The following is a 19703-nucleotide window of genomic DNA, read 5'->3' on the forward strand; positions in this document are numbered from 1 at the left end:
AGGCTCAAAGCAGCTTACAGTCGCCTTCCCATTCCTCTCCCCACAACAGACACCCTGTGAGGTGGGTGAGGCTGAGAGAGCGCTGATATCACTGCTCGATCAGAACAGTTTTATCAGTGCCGTGGCGAGCCCAAGGTCACCAAGCTGGTTGCATGTGGGAGAGCGCAGAATCGAACCTGGCATGCCAGATTAGAAGTCCGTACTCTTAACCACTACACCAAACTGCCACTAGAGATTGCAACATCTCTAGTGGCAAACACTAGTGGTGATATTTATAAGCTTCAAGAGGAGTTAGGGTGACATATGAATAAACTCTTTCTAGATGGACAGTGAAGTTCTAAGTAGAACTGCACACTTCATGTCAAGTCCTTGAGCTTAGGAGGGGTCTCCTTGCGTAGGTTGGCACAGTTACCCGATCTTTTATACATTGAATAGGGTGGAGTCTGCATGAAGCTTTTATTCCAATCCCAGGTCGATTCAGTCCCTGCCACCTCCACTGAATGTGATTTCCATTTTGATTTTGTCCAGTTTAAATATTCCCTCTGCAACAAGCATGATTGATCCGGAGTGACCCTACCTTTATCCTGCAATATCCTGGAGTGGTTTTAACTTTCAATATTTGAAGAATCTGATTGAGAAAGCATACAGAGCTCCGGCTGCTTCGAATTCATTCCTGAACTCTGTGGTAGAGAAGCCCCGATTGGCCAAGGCTGCCCAGGTAACAAGCTTGCCTTAAAGGGGAATCCCCTAATTTCTCTCAGCAGAAGCTCCCAGAAGCCCTAACTTCTGTCGGTAGAGATTTGCCTCTTGGATTTATTCCCCCTCCTCTGCTGTCTCCAATCCTCCCCCCCCCCCCTTCAAGAAAACAAAGAAAGAGGCTCCAGCTGTGCTTGGCTCCCGCCTCCCCTTCTGAACTTCCCTAACCATGTGCAGAACACTTTTCTGTTTCAATGGGGAGGTGGAAGAGAATGACCCAAGTTCAAATCGATCTGGATTCAGCAAGATCTACAACGGAATAAAGTAAGTGCAGATTCAGCCTAGGTTACTTGTCGGTGAAAATTATTGTCTGAACAGATACATGTACAGAGAAAGAAAGAGAAGACTGGAATTAATATTTCTAGATTTTTTACAATCCTAAACAGAATATTGTTAGACTACACTCTTCCATGTCTATTTATGTCAATGACCTTAGAAGAATGCAGCTCTATTTAGGACTGTACTATCAGACTGGAGACAGATAGGTATTTTAGAAATATTAAAGAAGAAGAGAGAGGTGGGTAAATGAAGTGCTGCATTGTTGTCGACAGGTGGCATACAGATGGTTATCTTTTTATATGTATTTAGGGAGGCCAGCTGTTGATGGTATTCCGTCAGCCTCAACTTTGGCCTGGTTGAATAGCTCTGCCTTAGGTCCCACAGGGCCCTGATCTCATCTGAGCATTCTACCACGCCAATGCCTTGGCTCTGGTTGTGGCCAGTTTGACTTCTCTGGGGCCATGAATCTTGGGCAGGTTTTGCATGCTCAATCACAAATTTCTCTGAGACACATAAGGGAGGAGGCAGTCCCGCAGGTCCGAAGGTCCCAGACTGTTTAGGGCCTTAAAGGTAAGAACCAACACCTCAAACCCAATTCAGTCTTTAATCTGGAGTCAGTGCAGTTGGAAGAGTGTCCAGGGGGGCACTTTTACAATTGGATAGGACTGTAGTCCACTGCAGTGATTATTCTAGGTCAGGCATTCTCAACCCGGGTTTCAAGAAACCCTGATGTTTCCTAACAGCCCTGGAAGGGTTTCTTAAATGACTGAGAGTTAATTAATTGTTATATATATTTAAAAATTAACAAATTTAACATTTATCAGCTGATATGAGCATATATGGTCATGTTGACCCATCCCCAGTTATGTTTCCCAACCGTATTCTGCACAATCACACCACTGCTGGGCTTTCTCAAAACCTGGAGAATGTTTCAGGGGTTTCTCAATGGTAAAAAGAAAAAAGTGAGAAAGGCTGTTCTAGGCATTATACTGCTTTTACTATATTATACCATCTTTGTATTTTCATGTACTACCTTGTAATACTGTATTCATGTATGTAATGGCGTGCCTTAGGTGGTTTGTTGTTTACTGTGGCTTTTAATTCTGTACTCTCACCTTGTTTGTTGGACGTCTTATGCTGTAGGAGTGCATCAACTCACCCTGCACCCCTGCAAAAAATCAGTAATATAAATAAACAGTTGAAATCAGCTCCCCATACGCCTTTCCTTTGTCTCACCATCGCGTCTGGCCAGTCACATATCTCAGAGGTCATTTTGGAAAGTGTATGAAATTTTGCACAATGGTTGCTCATCAGAAGATCTAGTCAGATACGTGTTGTAGAGCAGTCCTTTCAGCTCTCTGACAAAAAAAAGCTTTTTTCCACCCCCAGGTGCAGATGAGAGCCCTTCGTTCCACCTGATGACATTCCTGCTTTGGAAAGTGACCTGCAAGATCGACACATCAGCTTTTCTCACTAGCAAATCCTGCCAGTTTGGATGGACTCCTGTCTTTTATTAGAAACTCTCCCCCAGCCCAAGCGATAAAGGTGAGAATATTTGTTTTTCAAGTCAGCGTTTTCACAAGTAGGTAAAAAGGGGGACAGATTCTAATCTAATTGTAAATGTATTTTTTTTTATGTTCCCGTGTCAATAAACCTCCTCATTCACAAAGCACATTGATTGCTTGTGGCACAAACGAAAGCCAGAGTCAAGCATTGATGTTACAATATGCTGTTTTTTTCAAGGCCCAACATTGTTCGGAAAGAGGCCCATACTCGAACAGTAGCTGTAGTTGTGGGAGATTAATTTGCTCAAAAAAAACCTTATCACACCTTTATTGCACACTCCTTAAACTAAACACCTACAAAACGGGAAAAGCTTTCAAGGTTTTCACAGTCACCGCACAAAACCTTGCCCACAAATTCTCTCTCTCTCTCTCTCTCACACACACACACACACACACACACACACACTGCCCCCCCCCCCAGATTCCCTCCTACAAATCAGGGGCTCTCTCAACCACATCACAGAACTCATGAAACATTCATCTGCATCCATGGAACCATAACTTAGCTGGATAGAAATCCAGTCCTTTGACAAGCAGAGGTAGAGATCATCAACACTTCCAACAGATTGTTGTCTGAGTTGTGTGATGGTTAAGAGATGTGTTAGGTTGTAGTGGAGAATGCGGAAGATGGGTAAGAGGGAGAAATCAACGGCTAAATGTGTTGAAGTGCCTGTGAGAAACCTAATTGTCCCTCTTGGGCTCCAGAATGTACCAAAATGTCTAGGGCAAGAACATTTTGAGCTAAGGAAAATTCCAACCAATGGATCAGAATCACGCTAAACATTGCTGGGGTTAAGCCAAGCTCAGAGCTGAATTGGTTAAGAGCCAGATGAGAAAATTGAGGAACAGCCTGCAATTGAGATGAGAAATGCCATTGGTTGAGTGCCAGGAAACCACAGCCGAGAAAGGAGAATGCAAGGACAGAGCCAAGATAGGAAACTGGAGCTAGAACAAAGGCAGCCCCTTCCCTCCACCCACTAAGGAAAATATGCCAGAAAGGAACAACTTCCTTTGCACCTTGAAGTCACATGGATATCATGTTTGTCAGACAGTTTGTCTAGGGTCTGCCTTATACATAGTTGTTACTGTAGTTTAATGGGTATATAAGGATTATGGGTGGAACAGAAATTCGGTTTTCTCTCTCACCCCTGCCTGCCATTTCAGTTCTAGCTTCCTCTCTTCCTGACTCTTGTACTGCCCTAATTCTCCAGATGACTTCTCTTCTTTTCTTCCTGGCCCTGGGTATATTATGCATGGCAGGAAACTTTATAAAAAGTCTGCCCAAAAAGACCTTCTTGTTTTTATTTCTGCACATGGGATAATTTTTGCTGTGTGAAACACATCTTGTTTTTGATTATGCATGGCAGCCCCTCCTCATAGTGTCAACTGCGTGTTTTCAGTGCTGTATCTAAAACTAGCTTTGCAACAACTTTTCTTGTGTGATGGTACTGAAGACTCTCTTTTTGATGCATAAATGTTAGTGTGTTTTTGGACTCATCCCCTTTTCTACTCACATTCCCTCATCCACCAATGGGAGCTCAAGGCGCCTGATGCTGATTTTCTGCCTCTTCAGTGTCAGCAATCAGTCTCCCTGACAACCCAGCAAACTTTATTGTTTTGTTGCTTAATAGCCTGAGGAGTACCTCTGCTGGTATGCATGGCATTTATAACAGCTTTCTTTGAACGCTCCTGAGACTACAAAATTAGCTTCTCTGTAGAACTATATCACACAAGTAAATATTTGCAGTGGCAGTCTACCTTTCATCAGTGACCATGGTGGCGGGGCGGCTGTTGTTTATCAGGCTGACAAAACGGAAGGGGCTTCCTGCATGGGCTCAGCAGTTGTCTGAAATGCCAGTTCCACCTTGCAGGAAAATGAGGGCGCAGAGCTGCTTCAGGCTATGGACAGAGGCTCCCATTTTTGGCTCACTAAAAGGTAAAGGTAAAGGTATCCCCTGTGCAAGCACAGAGTCATGTCTGACCCTTGGGGTGACGCCCTCTAGCGTTTTCATGGCAGACTCAATATGGGGTGGTTTGCCAGTGCCTTCCCCAGTCATGACCGTTTACCCCCCAGCAAGCTGGGTACTCATTTTACCGACCTCGGAAGGATGGAAGGCTGAGTCAACCTTGAGCCGGCTGCTGGGATTGAACTCCCAGCCTCATGGGCAAAGCTTTCAGACGGCTGCCTTACCACTCTGCACCACAAGAGGCCCTAGTTTTGGCTCACTAGCGTTTTTTAAAAAAAATTCACAGGGGAGGGGATGATAATGGTGGTTCATGTCTATGAACTACAAAGTACCATGCGGCTCTGCCAGCAGCATGTGCCAGAGTGGTGGTCAGGTGACATTGGAGCACAACCTAGGAAGATCCTCTTCCCAGAGTTACCATTGGGACCTTTCCAAATACATAACTGTGGCAAAAAAACAGAACAGTATCAGAGCACAGAGTATCAGAGAAATGTTTTGAAAACTTTTTAAAAATAACTATTTAAAAGGGTTGGTGTACTGACTGCCCCTGGTTACCGCCATTGTTCACGTGTTGTTTTGAGTTTGCTATGTTGTCTTGAATACTATGCAAGTTCTGGTGGTTTGTTTTATACAGTGCTTGCACAGATAAACGTTTTTGCAGTATTTAACCTCAAGATTAGGGAACTAAGTTTTTTCTCCCCCTCCAGCTTTGTGGTATTAATCTGACCCCCTTGTATCATTTTCACTATCCTCAGGAGGGGAGTAACAGTCCTTGGCTGTTTGTTATTGTGACTTTTGAATGCTATTGACTAGGGGTTCCCAAAGGGGTGATACACTCCCCTGGGAGGGGAGGATCCAGGGGACTGGGTGGTGAGGAATTTGGTGGAAGTAGGGGGGCAGCAGTCTGATTCTTCCTGCTGGGGCTATGTTTTCCTAGTGAGAGACGTTCCAAGGTGGCTTTCCATTGCCTGTCTCTGGGTAGTAGCGACCCTGGACTTCCTTTGTAGTTTTCCACCTCTCTGCTGACCAGGGCCAACCTTGCTTAGCTTCTGAAGAAGCAAAAATAATGAACTGGGAGGGGTGGGTCCCAGTGAAGAGACAAATATAGAATAGCACAGACGCACTGGGAAACCAATATGGCAATAAAAAATATCCAAATTGGACTTACATAGAGTTGTCTCTCTTCAGTTTCAGTAATTCTTTTATTCTTATTTCACACAAGTCCCGACGCGTTTCACCTACAGCTTTTCCAAGGGACGGTTTTTATATTTAAGGACCAACTTCAGCTTATTAAGAAATCTCTTGCCAGAGTATAAGGTCATACAATAGCTAAACTTAAGTTTAGCTATTGGACTCTATATAAGTCCAATTTGGATATTTTTAATTGCCATATTGGTTTCCCAGTGCGTCTGTACTATTCTAGCTTCTGAAGAAAACAGCAGTTTCAGATGCTGGTCTGTATGGGACCATATTCCTGCTGAACTCCTTCCCTTCTCAGACTCCGTCCTTCCCAGGCCCCAGCCCAGATCTCAGCAATTTCTTAACTCAGGGTTGGCAACTCTTCCCCCAAAGTCTCCATCTTTGGGAGGCTGGAAAAACCTTCTCCACCTTGCTCTTGGCCATGAGAATTTCCACTGCTTGCCTCTCTCTCTCTCTCTCTCTCTCTCTCTGAGAGAGTGGTTTAGAATGGGAGTCTTCTAACAGTATGTGTGACTATGAAATTAGCATGTAATAGACACATCTTATTAGGTAAGTTTTTGGAATCTTAGAGACCACTATAAGATTTTGATTACGTTGAACTGTTTTGCTGTCCCATTACAGCAAATATTGCTTATTTTTCTTGTTTTCTTTGTTGTGTCTGTGTGGTCCTTGTGTTCCTTTTTACCAAGTTTGTCACTTAGAAGAAGGCAAGGAATGGTTCCTATTAGCAGCAGAGGATAGGACCTGCAGCAATGGCCTTAAATTATGGGCAGACAGGTACCAGCTACATATGGGGGAGGGGGGAATTCACAGTCAGAGTAGTTCAGCAGTGGGAAACAGTGGTGATTAGCAGTTCCCTGGGTATGCAAGGAAGGGCCACAAGAGGCAAACACTGGGACATCCCTTCCTGCCCACCCATACACAATCTGCCCAAGTTCATAAAATCAGCATTTCTGTCAGATGACTAGCCTCTGTTTAAAAATTTCTAAAGAAGGAGAACTCTTCACCTCCCAAGGAAGCCTGTTCCACTGAGAAACAGCTCTGTCAGGAACTTCTTCCAGATGTTCAGCTGAAAATTCTTTTGAATTAATCTCAACCCATTGGTTCTTGGGGGGCCCCTGGGACAACAGAAAACAACTCTGCTCCATCTTCTATATGACAGCCCTTCATGTATTTGAAGATGGTTATAATATCCCCTCTTAGAAGAAGAAGAAGAGTTGGTTCTTATATATCACAGTTTTATCCGTGTCGTGGCAAGCCCAAGTTCACCCAGCTGGTTGCATGTGAGGGAGTGCAGAATCGAACCTGGCATGCCAGATTAGAAGTCCGCACTCCTAACTGCTACACCAAACTGGCTCTCTCCAGTCGTCTCCTCTCCAGGCTAAATACACCAAGCTCAACCAGTCCTCATATGACTTGGTCTCCAACCCGCTCACCATCTTTGTAGCCCCTTCCTTCGTAGAGGAAAGCAATGGCAAACCACCTCTGCTTCTCACTGACCTTGAAATCCCTTTGCTCAGGTTGCCATGCCAGATACAACTTGCTGACACTTATGTGTTTTTCTACCACTCCCCTCAACTAACAGTGGAGCCATCCCAAGGATCCTTCCTCCAGCCCAAAAAGCCTCCTTCCAGCAGAAGATGTTTTTTCCTTTAAAGGAGAGTCCCTTGCTTTAGGAGATGACTCCATATTTAGATGAACGGAGTACTACATATACAGCTCCTTAATGCAAGAAGAACCTTCAGAATCCGAGCTCAGTATTGACCTTATAAAGTTATAGAAACATCCAGATATTGGGTTGGAGTCCTTCCATGAGAGATGGGATCCATACTTATGGGTTGGATCCAACTTATTGTTTCAGTGCATCTAACAGAAAGATAAGTTCTTATTTAACAACCTTAAGGATGTGTCTTTCTGATATCTTCTTTCCCACTAATGTCTCATGATGGGTTACTGGTTAATTTCAAACATGTAAAGTATCCTACGTCTTTAGTGATAATGCTATGTTTGTCCTGATCCCATTACTTGCATTTCTCCATTCTTCTTGGCATGGAAATAGCCGGCAGCAACAAGAAAGGCAGTGTAATCAAATTATGCATCCCCTTTGCTAATCTTTGTAGTGATCTTTCCAGCTTTACTCAAGTAATTGCCTCATTTTTAAGGTAGCAGTGATATTTTCACTGGATGTTTTCACTCCTCTTCATAATCTTTTATTATATGGGCTTGTAGCAGCAGCCTTCCAGCAGTGCCATGAGATTCACTGGTGATGTTCTGTAAATGCCAGCCAAAATCTATCTGCAAGAACATCTGCTCAGCAGTGCAAAACTGATGTAATTACCAACCATCATCTTTTATCGTCCTGCTGGGGCAACTGCACCAAAGCATGACTTTTTGCCCTGAACTAACAAGGTCCAGAAACTTGCTGTTATGTATAAACCTGCCAGGGAAAACCAGCACAGATCCAACACAGATTATAACAAGAGTCTCTCAACTACAAAAGGTAACAAATACCCAGGGGCACAGGTCTTGGCAAAGGAGTCTGCATTTCCCTACATCTCTTCTTCTTCTTTCCTTTCTTGAATGGTTTCATTCGCCTCTTTTTATCTCACACGATAAATATGTGGCAGGCATCTGTAAATATATGACATTTGATTAATATATGGCAGACCATTCCACACACACTGGATAATGCACTTTCGGTGCACTTTAGAAGTAGATTTTCCTGTTCCGCAAAGGAAAACCCAGCTGCAAAAGCACACAGAAAGTGTACTATCCACCATATGTGGAATGGGCCCAGGACTCATTGCCATCTCCTTCACTATAGCCTATTTCCTTTCCATGAAAGCTTCTATAGCTTCCCATCTTTTCCTGCTTACTTCTCTCAATCCTACCTGCCAGCTAACCTTTGTTTTTCTGCCTCCCTGTCTTCAGCGCTTCCTTCCTCCCTCTCTGGTAGCCTCTGATTGAACTGTAGTTCTACTAAAATTGCTTTATCGTATGCCTATCGTTTGCATACTCATCATATTGAGTAAGATTGCAGTTAAGATACTGGGTGTCTGAGCATAAGACATAACAAGCTAAAGGGAACTAAACAAATCCATAGATAAACTAGGGAATCTAAACACATCCTAGATAGAGGGGGCACAACTCAGTGCTAGAATACATGCAATTCCATATGGGAGGTACCAGTTCAATTATTATTTTCACCACATATCGTATTACAAATCTGAAAAATTTCTCATGACGTTTTGAGATAAACTGCTGCTATTCCGAATAGACATTAGTGAACAAGATTCCTCCCTCCCTTCCTTCCTGGTGAAATTTGGAGATGAGCTGCTGCTAGTCTGAACATCAATGAACATTAATGAACAAGATTCCTTCCTTCCTTCCTTCCTTCCGCTGCCATGGAGTAAGACTGCAGAGCTTCTTAACCATTTCCAAGGGAGGATTCATACTCCCTCTCATGTTTCCTTCTTATGGAAAACATTGGTGGAGTGGAATGGCTTACAACACTTTTGTTGCCCCATCTGTTCCTCCTGGTTGCAGTCTCCACGGCTGAGTTGATTAAAGTGGAGGAAAAAAGAGAAAACATTGGAGATGATGAGAGACTTCATGACGCTGAGCGTTATGACTAATCTGGACTGCTAGAGTCCTGGATCTCAGGAAACAAAACATTTGGGGAAAGATATCGCCCATGTAGCAGCCTGAACAGTCCGGACTAGGAACGAAATCAGGGTTGGCTACTATGGTACTAGGATGGGAGATACCAAGGAAAACCAGGGTCACTATGCAGGGGAAGGCAATGGCAGACCACCTCTGCTCACCTCTTACTTGGAAAACCCCTTTGCTGGGCCACCATAAGTCAGTTGAAAATTCACAGCAATGATTAATCGGGCTCTTGCCAACATACCTATCTCATTGGATTCCCGTCTGGTTGTGCACTGCTAAAAACTGGATGCTGACCCGGATGGACCCTGGAATTCTGATCTGACCCAACTGAGCTCCTTTTATGCTGAGAAAACTCCCAGCGACAGTGCTGAACTCTGAGCTGCAGGTCAATCCACAATTACAGCAGATAAGCACTACAAAATAGTGAGGTGCGGGACCTACGAACATTGTTATCGTCCCCAATTATCCCCCATCCTTTGTGGCTGGACATCTTTGCAGGCCCATTAAGGAGAGGGGGGGGGCAGAGGACGGTCTTCTCATTGTAGGCACTTAATCATACAAACAAAGCTGCCACGGAAAATGACAGAACCAGAACTTGTTAGTTATGAGTAATGCCTCGGGCAGTCAGACCCTTCTGCACGAGAATGCCAGGTATCAGCACTTTGGATATACGAACAAGGGAAATTGGCTTGGGATTTATAGTAATAGGTTGTACATGCAGAAGGACTCCTGTGCTGCAATACCGTGAGTGGGGATTCATTATCCATAATGCATAGGCTAATATCAGTGAGAGTTTTCGGAACACTCCTTAAAGAGGTCTCAAAGGCTATTCAACAGAACCTGCTGCAGGAAGTATTGCATGGTTCTAAATAAATGGTTCTAAGTGTTGGACACAGCCATGAAGTCAGACGGCGAATAACACTGGGCCAGAACGCAATGTTAGGCATGAACCGAATATGGAAGAGTACGGCTATCAGCCTTAATACAAAGTGCCGGCTAGTCAACACCGTTGTCTTCCCCATAACAACCTATGGATGCGAAAGCTGGACTCTGAAGAAGGAAGACAGGAGGAGAAGAGATGCTTTCGAATTATGGGGTTGGAGGCGAATGCTGCGAATACCAGGGACAGCCAAAGCTACCATGTCATTAGAAAGGAAGATATTACTTACTTTGGACACATCATGCAATCAAACTCGTTAGAAAAATCATTAATGCTCGGCATGGTTAGTCGCAAAAGGGAACGTGGTGGCCAAAGGATCCGCTGGCTCAACACAATCAAAGCCGATACAGGGATGACCATAAATCGACTAAAAGAAGCAGTCGGAGACAGGAGTGCATGGCAAAGACTTTCCTATAGAATCACAGAGGGTCGGACATGACTGAACAGATAACATCATCATCAAGTAAACCCCTTGGAAGAAACATAAAATGATAGTGATGCACACAATCCAGTAATGTGGTCCAGCCATTACAGGCCGCAGCATAGCACAGGGTGGTCCACTATCACTGGCAGTGTGGAGCTAAATCAATATGCACATCAAAACGGCATTAATCAGCGCAGCAAAGGGTGGGCAGGCCTGTCTCAATGTGTCACATGCAGGGATGCTCTGTGAACCTCATGCATTCTTGAAAAATCTATGCTTTGTTTTGTTTATGGTACCGGGGGCAACTGTAGACTATCACATGGTGGCCTCTGGATGCGCATGTTGTTGGACATTGCAGTATCGAAACCAGAAAGCACCGACTTGAAGAATGCATAGAAGTTCTTACTACAATTACAAAATAATGGAACAGATGCTCTGTGAATGAAAATATGACTGCAAGCCACTTTGCATCATTGTGACTGGCTCCTTTCTTTTGTTGATAGTTATTCAGTTGAGTCCAGTTCTTGGCAATCCTATGGCTCAGCTGTCACCATGATTTTTGGTCTTGCACTGCTTCTTTTAGTTGTGTCATGTTCTGGCTGGTGTCCATTCCGATCGCATCCAACCACTGCGTTGTCAGCCTGGTTTCCTTTTACCACTGACCAAACCAAGCACAAGAGCCTCTTGTGGCGCAGAGTGGTAAAGCAGCCAACATGCTGTCTGAAGCTGTCTGCCCATGAGGCTGGGAGTTCAATCCCAGCAGCCGGCTCAAGGTTGACTCATCCTTCCATCCTTCCGAGGTTGGTAAAATGAGTACCCAGCTTGCTGGGGGGTAAAATGGTAATGACTGGGGAAGGCACTGGCAAACCAACCCATATTGAGTCTGCCATGAAAACGCTAGAAGGCATCACCCCAAGGGTCAGACAAGACTCAGTGCTTGCACTGGGGATACCTTTACCTTACCTTTAAACCAAGCATAATTATTTTCTCCATTGAGTTGGATCACATAATACGGTCAAAGTAAGTGGGCTGGAGTTTTGTGATTTTGTCTACTGGTGGTCCGTTCTTTTATGGAATTTGAAATTAGCAACTTATATTCTGCCTAACTGAGTATCATCCCCTCTGGTGCGTCATAGCTCTCCATTGTCTTGATCAGAGAAGCATCGTTCCAAGCCTGCGCTCCTGGGCACTCCCTCAGTGCAAAGCATGTACCCTAATCCATCCCTTCCCTATTATTCTATATGGATGTTAAATTACCCTGTTTACTGATGTGCTGTAATGCATAGTTTAGGCACACAATTTGTTACCGAATGCATATATCCATCTGCATTGCAAACAATGCTGAGAAAGTTATGGATACAGCCAAGTGTACACTGTCATGAGTGGTCGCAGTGTACGCCTATCCGTTCTCCTTTCTTCAGTGCTGTGTAAGTGTTGGTCTCTCCACATAGCAGTTTTGCCTGACTCATGCTTCATAGCTTTGCTCGGACATCAGGGCACTCATACTCCGCATTTGTTCTCATATTTCCCTTTCCCCCTAGTAAACCACCATTAACTCCTTGATGCATCTCTTCCCATCGGTTGACTATCACACAGAAGAAGAAGAGCTGGTTTTTTTTGTACCCCACTTTTTACTACCAGAAGGAAGCTCAAATCGGCTTACAATCGCCTACCCTTCCTTCCCCTGCAACAAGCACCCTATAAGGTAGGTGGGGCCAAGTGACCTCCGAGAAAAACTGTGACTGGCCCAAAGTTTCCCAGCTGGCTGCATATGGTGGAGCGGGGAATCAAACCTGGCTCTCCAGATTAGAGGCCACTGCTCTTAGCCACAACGGAACTGCCATCTTTCTGCCGGGCCTGTAAGACAGAGCTCTTCCGCCAGGCGTATGGTTGAGGCCAGGGCAGATCCCTAATCCATCGGCCAGTTTTTCTCTCCTCTCTCTCTTACGGAACTAATGTCTGACCTCTCTCTGAACAAGCGGGGAATGTGGGGAGAGTTATAGAATAGAATGGCATCTTTTTATTGTAATAATGGGGTATTTATGGGGTTTTATGTGATTTTGCTGTGAATTTATATTTTACTGTGAACCGATATGAGACCTTTTGACGAACGGCAGTATATAAATCCAACTATAAATAAATAAACAACAAGCTGAATACTGCAGGTGGGCGGCTTACATAGGGCAGTCTTTATTAAAACGAATAAATTATTTTTATTTATTTATTTACATATTTGTTTACTGCCCCTCCCGACAAGTAGGCTCGAGGCGGATTACATCAGAGTAAAAGACTAAGTTAAAATAACAATAACACAATAACAATAACCTCATCCTCCGCCTCCTCTATCTGCAGCTCAAAGACCGACCAACTCACGCCTCAAGGGGGGTGCAGAGGAGGGACCCAAATGATGTTCTAGCACCTGGCCTCAACCAAATGCTTGGTGGTTCAATGTGTTTCTCAGTGCTGTTTCTTTTGGACTTGGTGGAGGTGGTGGTAGCAAGATTTGAAAATTATCAGGAAAAGTATTCATCCATCCATCCTCCATTGGATGCATTCATTCATTCATCCATGCATTGTATGCATGCATGCATTCATTCATTTTTAGTCACCTTTGACCAAAAGGGTCTCATGGCAACTTGCAACATTAAAACTGATTAGATAAAAACAACATGGAAATATATGTCTAGATAAAACCAGAGAACTGGCTATAATGGCAAAACTGACCAACTTAGTTAATAGAAGACCATTACAGGAATTTAATGACCACTGGGGTTTTTTCTTAGAATAAATGTATACTGTTATTTTCATGATAGTAGCTAGGGAGAGCTATGGTATAACCAGGGGTAGTCAAACTGCAGCCCTCCAGATGTCCATGGACTACAATTCCCATGAGCCCCTGCCAGGGTAGTCCGTGAACATCTGGAAGGCCCCAGTTTGACTACCCCTGAAACCATAGGAAGATGAAAAGTGGTACATGCATATACTTTCATAATTGTTTAAACATTCATCTTAAAGTTATGTTTCTATTGTTAAGCTATTAAAAAAAAACCAGAAACATGTAACAAATATAAAATCTTAACATTAAAATATTAAAATCCATGGCTACTTTTACTGACATAGGATCCTCTGTTCTATGAGGCTTTAGTGAATAGGCCAGGACCTAAAATGGATTACCTGGAATTCCACAAACATCTTTTGGCAAGAAGAGAAGTAAGACATTGGTAGAAGCTTTTAGGTTAAAGTTGGGGTGGAGTGGTGTGGAGTGGTGTGGGTGTGTCCCACCTGGGCTACAGGCTTTGACCAGCCCTTATGGGCAACTCTTTGTATTTTGGTGGTGCAGACAGACAGACCAGCATGGTTCCTGCAAGGCTGGAAAGGGCAGGAAGATCTAAAAAAAAAAAAGAAAAGAATATTTACAGCCTGTGTGACAAAAGGACAGTTTCCCCCCCTCTGAGTTGGGGAGAGAGAGGCAGGAGTTACTAAGCCCCTGTTCACCTTCCCTTTCACAAGTTAATTGACCTGGCCAGGAAGCAGGTGCCTGGAATGGGGGGAGGGAGAGGTTCTTCTTCCCAGCATTCCTAGGGGAAGGGCTTCCTGTGGGAGGGGACAGAAGGGTATATCTGACCCTGAGCACAGGAAAGAAGGGTCCTTGGTGCTTTTGCTGTTGGTCTTTGCTTGCTGATCATTAGGGATGGAGCCTGCCCTTGGGAGAAGACATGAGCAGCCATCTTGGACGTGTGAGCAAGGCAATGAGAGTTTGGAACCTCTGTAAGCAACGCTTCCTGCCCTATATTTAACATTCGATAGTTTGTTTTGGTCTCTTTTGCTTAACTCTGTGCTGTGCTAAAGATTTGCTTTTTAAACCTTGTTCTCTTAATACATCTTTTATAAATGGGAAGTGGGCAATGGTTCTCTGATCCATGTAGTGCTCCCCCGCCTTGGAAATGCTAATGGAAGTGCTCAGTAGCCGGGGCTGTGGGAGACCTAGAGATGTGAGGCCTCAGGTGTGGAAGGAGAAGCTAGGGATCCTGTCCTTTAGCCAGGGGTGGCAGCAGTTACCCAGATAGTTCATTTTGCTGCCTGCCTGGAGTTGGCAACCAGCCAGATTAGGGGGTGGGCAAGGACGGAACTGGGCCTGTAAGGCAGAATTGGGCTGGTTCCGACACAGCCTGAAACTGTAAATGGTGAACAATAAATGGCTGAAAAGACATAGGAACTGAAGTGACTTTTCTCAAGCTTGGCCTGGTAAATAAAAACGATGCCTTGAGAATGTTTCATAGGTTTCTCAATGGTAAATAAAAACAAAATCAAAGGCATAAGTGGCCCAGAATTTCAAGCAGAGTTAGGAAAATAGACAGTGAGACTTTGGGGGGAACTAGGTGATCCAGTTTTATTAGGCAACAACTTGGCCTTGCAGACAACAACAGGGACTTCAGGTGCCAGCAGTAGGCCTCAGGCTTCAGAAGGGCAGACATCATCAGCCAACCATGTGCATTCTTTTTGAAGGGATGCATATGAGGGGGGAGAGCTTTCCCTCCAGCCTAGCTGCCTGGAGATGAGCTGTACTTCCAGGGGATTCTCAGACCCCACCTGGAGGCTGGCCTTCCTAAACCTCAGTGGGGTACAATGCTACAGAGTCATCCCACCAAAGCAGCCATTTTTGCCTGGGGAGCTGATAGCCCCATCTACCACTGAAAAACTTGAAGAATCTTGCATGGGGCTCCTGGGCTTTCTTCTGTCTAGCTTCAGCTACATCATTTTGCTGCCTGACTTCAGTTCATTCTCAGGGCCTCATCTTGAAGCCTGTCATGTGACCCTTTACTGTCAAACTGAAACTCTCACATAGTTAAAAAAAATCTCAGCTCTATCCAGCAAAATCTTTACAAACAACCAACTGCCTCAGTGTCTTTCATCATGGCCAGAGGGTCCCATAATAAAATTTTTGTTGGTGCCACTTTTTGAAATCAGCATTAAACACTGGATATTTTCAGCACAATCCGCTGCCATTTTTGTACATTTTTGTGCATGTACGCATATCAAACTTCAATAGTTGGAGCAGAGTTTTTTAATTAATTATATATGCATTACATATATAATATATACCAACCATTAAAATTCGGTCTACAGATTGGGTTTATAGAGTACAATTACATATATTTCCCCTCAAAGCAATAAAAGTGTTTGCCAGATCTCTTGGAAAACAACCATATGTTTGGATTTGAATAATGAAATAGTGTAATGAATAAGCTCATATTATGAAGTGGAATATGAGATACAACACAACTGTGGCTACATGTATTTATAGTTTTCAAACTTTATTAATAGTTTAGCTTTTGGAAGTTTATTTACTCATTCTGTTACACAAAAATAGATTTTGATTAAAAAAAAAAACATCTAATGAGATCCGGGTTCAAATCCACACTCAGCCATGATATGCTTGGTTGGTTGATTTTAGGCTAGTTACTGTCTGTGTCAATCTAGCCAATCTCTTAGGGTTGTTGTGAGGTTAAAGAGTTGACCCCCCCCCCCAATCATTCTAACTGGTATTGGGCATGATTACTGATAACTGGTTATCATTCACTGGAAACTGAAAAAAAACTTTTTAAATCTGTGATTATTTATTTTTGCCATCACTGTTGGAAAATACAATTAATTTTGTCCAATCACTTTCCTACATAAGGTTACTTTTGAAAATGCCAAAGTTCCTCAAACAAGTTTGGGTGAAAAGGGAGATAAATTACAGCAAGGCTCAAAAGCCTATTTTTGCATGTTTTTAACTTTAGCTGTATAACTTCAGCAATAAATTAGCTTGTGATAGATACAGCAGTTTTTGATCATGAACATCTATGGTTGGTTTTCTTGAGTCTGCTCCTCCTCTTCAACACAGCTGGAACATCAAGCTAACCCCCCCCCCGAAGTACCCCCCCCCCCCGAAGTACCGGCTGGGGTTTTATTGTGGGTTTTAAATTTGTAACCCACCTCAAGCCAGCTAGTCTGGGAGCGGTGGGCAATAAATTGGATGATGATGATGATAAAGGCTGAAGTGGAAAGTGCTAAAGCAGGGTTACAAACATCAAGAAGACAAAACTAATTATTACTAGGGAATTATCCAGCTATTCCATGGCTCCATCATCAGGAATGTGGCATCATCAGCATATCTCAAACTATTAATGTTCCACCCATTTTCATTCCACCTTCATCTAGATTCGGGTTTCAACACATACCAGTCTGGCTTCCATCCTGGCCATGGGGTGGAAACAATGTTGGTCGCCCTACTGAATCATCTCTGGCGCCAGCTGGATTGAGGCATTTCAGCCATCCTCATTTTGTTAGATCTGTTGGCTGCATTTGATGTGGTTGACCATCAGTTGTTGGTTCACCTTACTCCAAGGGGCCCTGATCTCTATCAGCTGGAGCTCATCTGTTGTTTCAGGAGTTTTCTGGGCCCCACCTAGAGGTTGGCAACCCCATAGGGAAAAGGCATTTTTACCCCTTCTCCTTCCTAACCGGTTAGCCCAGGTTTTCTCAACCAGGGTTTCACGACAGAGTTTCATGACATGGGTAGAAGTTAATTAAATCCGTATTTTTTAAAAATGTGTTAAACATTTATCAGGTGATATGACCATATATGGTTATGTTGACCTCCTCCACCCCTCCAAAAATAATGGCCAGCGATAGGCCTAGAGGGGGTGGAATGAAGAGGGGCCCTGGGTGGGCGCGGGCACAGCTATGCTTCCCAATGCTATTCTGCTCGCTCACCCCATTTCTGAGGTTTCTTGAAATGCCTCAAAAATGTTTCATAGGTTTCTCAATGGTAAAAAACATTGAGAAAGGCTGGGTTAGCCTCTCTGCTGTGTATTCCTATCTCTTTAAATAGTGAGGTGTTTGTAGAGCTGATTGCAGCCTTCTAAAATGTAGGTCAGGGGTAGTCAAACTGCGGCCCTCCAGATGTCCATGGACTACAATTCCCAGGAGCCCCTGCCAGCATTTGCTGGCAGGGGCTCCTGGGAATTGTAGTCCATGGACATCTGGAGGGCCGCAGTTTGACTACCCCTGATGTAGGTATTCCTGATTCTATGAACTAGGCCCTTTCATATTTGAAAATCATGCCTGTTGGCATACAGTTGAATTTGCTCAGGCCTCATTCCGTTTGATGCATATGATGGGAAAGAGTGAGGATTTAGTGAAATGCAGTCTGCTTCGGAAGAGGGCCATCAGAGCATTGGCTGTCAGAGGTATGCTATAACAAATAATTAAAGCTAAATTATCTTTGTCAGGAAATATGAATAGCCTCTGTGTTGGGCTAGAAGACGCTGTCTTCTCTGAGTTAAGAAAACAGAACTAAGCACCCTGAGAATGGGCTGTGTGCGTGACAATTTGTGTCTGGGGAAAATGGGTTTCGGACCGATCCTATATGTTGTTGTTGCCGTGTTATTTTATTTTGGACTGCCTGTAATTCTCAAAATCGCATTGCCTAGTAGTGGGCAAGACATTGTGTCTCTGTCGTGGGGGTGGGAAAGAGGACGACTGGATAGGTACTTTTCAATTTTATTAAGAGATTTGAAGGTCAGTGCATCAAAATGGTAATTTCAATCAGGGCTACTCTAGTGGCCGAGCAGACTAATAGACCTCCAGTGGGTTGTAGATCTTAATGCACTCAGGAGACTGCCGTCTAATTGTCAGTGTTGCTGGTTTGGTCAGATCTGGTTGAGTCAAATCTCAAAGCCCCGAGCCGTCAGGTCACTCCTGAAAGGATGCCGTCCATTTTGTGAGGGGAGGAAATAAATGCAGTGGGGGGGGGGGGGAGGCCTTGCACTGCTGAACAAGCAGAAATGTTTGCATTAAGGGTTAGCTCTGTCAGGACTTGACTGGAGGTTGGATGCCGCTGGTGTTCTAATGTAATTCCATCAGACATACTAAATTCATGGCTGATGCCTCTTTTGTTGGGCCCGCCAAAGGCCGGGCAGAAACAATCCCTACAAAAGAAGGCAAAAATCAACACAGAGAAGTAATCAAAGGCAGGATTTTCTTGTCGTCAGCCAAGCTCGTCTTCCCTAGAATATGAGGTAGGCTGCAACTCAGCCGTTCATAGATCTACAGCCGGCTGGGCCAGAGTGTAAGAAGAAGGAAATCTGTATTTACAGAATGGTGGCTGTGTGTCAGTGGGCTTGTGAGGGGGGGAAAAAAAAGAAGGCTAAAAACTGAAAGGGCAATCCAGTTCGCGCTTAACAGAATAACAATGTCACCCAAAGAGCTATTCCAGCCCAAAGTTATGGATTCACAGCATTAACATGAGGGAATGTATCAAAGGCTGCCACCCTAAGGTAGAGTTTACAGAGCAGACCTGCTTAGGATTGCACCTGATATGTCACCCAGTTGGGAGAGCCAGCATGGTGTGGTGGTTAAGAGGGTGGCTTCTAATCTGGTGAGCCAGGATTGATTCCCCGTTCCACCACATGCAGCCGGCTGGGTGACCTTGGGCTTATCACAGCCCTGATAGTGCTGTTCTCACAGAGCGATAATATCAGGGCTCTCTCAGCACCCCCTACCTCACAGGGTGCCTGTTGTGGGGAGAAGAAGGAAAGGCGATTGTAAACCACTCCGACACTCTTGGGTAGTGAAAAGCAGGGTCTAAAACAACTTTTCTTCTTCATATGCCCTGGCCGCAGTGGGCAACCAGCAGGGAATCTGCTTCCTTACTTCCCTTACAGTAGCGGGCTTGAGCCCCTTTCTCCATCCCTCATTGCTTTCCCTTCCTCCTTCCCTCCCACCTCTCCTTCCTATGGTGGGGGGGGGGTCTCATTTAGTTGTCTCCACACCCGGCCTTCCCACTGCATACTGGGTGAGGAAAGAGGGCACCTCCCTCACCTCTGCATCACTAGCACAGTGGGGAAGGAGGGTAG

The 19703-nt window shown here is 44.3% G+C and overlaps 1 long non-coding RNA gene across 1 annotated transcript in view; it reads left to right on the forward strand.

The window, feature by feature from the left end:
- Positions 1 to 578: 578 nt before the first annotated feature.
- The window catches only part of LOC143829189 (uncharacterized), a 36738-nt gene continuing 17613 nt past the window's right edge, over positions 579 to 19703 (forward strand). Inside the window, exons 1-2 of the long non-coding RNA XR_013228021.1 lie at positions 579 to 718; positions 2425 to 2580. This is a non-coding gene — a long non-coding RNA (uncharacterized LOC143829189). The remainder of the gene's footprint in view (positions 719 to 2424; positions 2581 to 19703) is intronic.

Source organism: Paroedura picta, chromosome 2 (assembly GCF_049243985.1).
Source record: "Paroedura picta isolate Pp20150507F chromosome 2, Ppicta_v3.0, whole genome shotgun sequence".
NCBI lineage: Eukaryota > Metazoa > Chordata > Lepidosauria > Squamata > Gekkonidae > Paroedura > Paroedura picta.